The sequence below is a fragment of the Rhea americana genome, unplaced genomic scaffold (assembly GCF_003343005.1).
Source record: "Rhea americana isolate MKP2758 unplaced genomic scaffold, rheAme1 scaffold_67, whole genome shotgun sequence".
Lineage (NCBI taxonomy): Eukaryota > Metazoa > Chordata > Aves > Rheiformes > Rheidae > Rhea > Rhea americana.
Window position 1 is genome coordinate 562,335 of NW_028186834.1, and position 2,792 is coordinate 565,126.

Below are 2,792 nucleotides of genomic sequence, written 5' to 3' on the forward strand. Positions count from 1 at the left end.
AAAAAGAAAAAAGAAAAAAAAAGAAAGAAAGAAAGAAAAAAAAAAGAAAAAGAAAAAAGGCCAGGAAAAGACAAGAAAACCTCCTGCACTTCAGCCCACTGCTCTGATCAAGCACAGACCAGATATTAAAAGACCTAATTCCAATGAGAGTTAGCTTTATGACCCTGTTCTTTGCATTGTATGAGTGAAATTTCCCCATCCCTGCCGCTCTCTAAAGTTCATTTCAGGCTGAGGTTGCGGCTGTACAGTGCGCACTGATTCCACTCGCTTACATGAATTTTATGGCTGCTTTTCCTCTAAGTAATGGAGCTGCTTATGTTGGCTGCTCTGAGAGATTTGCTTAGYTTCTTTTTCCTTGGGTTACATGAAAAGCAGCTTTCTGATCATCCATGCAGAAAAAAATGATGTGCAGTAGAAGGTCATCCAAAAGGCCAGAGAAGTGTATTATCCGAAGGCTATTTTCACACTGGGACACACCGAGATAAGTAGATAAGATTTGTTTAGTGTATGAATTATTTTAGATAGTCTGGAAATGAAATGATTTGGGTCCTGGAACACAAAGAGGAACGAAATAGCTAGAATATTGCTAGTAGAGCCAATTTAATAGAATTTACCACTTGACTAGCAAGTAGCTGCCGTCATTTCAGGGGCAGCATGGGGTCCAGCCCTGCAAACACACGATACCGGCAGTCCCAGAGTCCCAGCCCCAAATGAAGAAGTCACTGTGTCCATAGCAACACGCGGCAGTGTGAAGTATTTACGCACCTCCGCAGCTCTCCCACCCTGGCACTGCTGAGGACGTGGACCAGCTGTGCATGACTATTCCTGTTTATGTCACCACTGTTTTAACTCCACATTACAAACCTTGTTTCCCCAGCGAAGAGCATCTGCTCTCTGAGTGACATGTTTTTAATGTGCTGATTTATCATTGTCAGATACAGGACTTTTATTGCTGGAATTTGAATATTGTATTTAAGGTGCTTTTGTGATTACAGATATTTTACATATAAATTGCTTTATATTACAAAAAATATATTCTGTACTTTTYAGGCAGTCTCTTTCTCCTGTGTTTCACATTTTTATATCTTACCCTGCATGGGTAAGTGGACATGAATTGCTGTCTGCTCAGGATAGATACAAGCCAGGCTTAAGTGCTGGATCAGCAACTGCTCCTTGATCTTGCTTGTGTTAAGTGACATAGGTCATGATGATTGAAGAAACACGTCTGGTGAAATGGGCATGGTGGGAGACGRGTTTGCAGCCAAACACAAGAGCCAGGCTCAGAGGCACCTGAGACCAGCTGCCATCTTCAATCCACGATGTAGAGCAGCTGCGAGTCCGTCGTGCAGATGGCCTGGTTTGCAACCCAGCTCAGCCATCTCCAGGAGAAGCACGGAGACAAACCACGCAAGGCTGCCTGTCYAGAGGTTGGCCAACCTGCTACCAGTCCCCAGCTGCAGGTGTTCCCAAGGTTTTGCTGTAACACGGGCAAGAAGGATAACAGCTCACGATCAGAGGGTGGAGGAGACACCATTGCCAAAAAAATTATTTACGTAGAGATGTGTCTGGGTTGGACTCCACAGGTCATTAAATGCGCTCACGTCAAAGGGTGCTTAGGGTCCCAGGTCTTGTTAGAGATGTCAGCCTACCGGAGAAACAGGCTTGGTACTAAGCTTTTCCAGATATTTAATAATATTTGTAGTCAGTAATTGCCTTTGTAGCATTATGTTATGGAAATGCTGAGACCCAGGGAAGCGTTACAAACTTCAGYTCTTGCTGGCCTCAGAAAACACTTAGTTTCATGGTTCAGATTTCGAGTTTGCATAATGTATTCACAAAGATACGTRTCAGCTAACTAAAAATACAGAGCAACTCAAAAAGTTTGAGCTGGAARAAGCTGATCTCCAGGTGGTGTGATAATGACCATAACTGGTGAATATCGTCAAATGAGCAACCAAACCTCTCAACTGCCTTTGGATGGCTGCAAYGGCTATAGTAGATGCTAAAGTAAGGCAAAAGATGAAGTACAACTTTCTTTTCTATTTGTAGAGGGAGACTCCACTTTACAAATGCTATTCCCCCCCCCCCCAGCTCCCTTTCAAAGGAGAAACATCATCAGATCTGAGATGGACTTTATGAGTCTTCTATGGGGCCTTACTTCACGATAGACAAATAGTTGATGAGCTGAGCTACTACCTTGCTGGCTATGTTAGGAGCCTTTTTCTTTACAAGAAAAAGGATGCAATTCAGACTGAAAAGAAATAAATACAAGAAAATYAGGAAGTCTACTGAGGTGTCTTTGTGGGAGTAGACAGGAACRAGCTGCCCAGGGAGCAATGGAAATGTCGCAGGAACAAAAAGAAAAGGAATTAGCTATTGCTGGTAAAGAGCATGAGYGAGCAGCTTATCTCACATAAGCTATGGAGAAGACTGGAAATCCTGGATGGAGGCAATTATACTACAAGACCAAGGCTGAGGATAGCTTGCAGCTGAGTGAAATTTCAGGAGAAAAAGTCCTTCAAAGAGCTGAAAGATTTCTTGCTGCTTGCAAGAAGGGACCCTTCCTCCTATCACCAGCATTTTCATCAAGACAATTGTAKTAATGTTTAACTTAATCTATATATCACTAACATTTATTTCTACAAGAAAGAGTATCAGGAAGCTCCAGATAAAGACTGGTAAGTGGTATTCTGTGAGTTGTAAAATCCGACTTTTCTTTCTGCAGCCTGGCGGCTTCACAGGGAGCGTGAAGGAAAGTAGTTGAAATAACACCACCATCTGCTGGTCAGCCC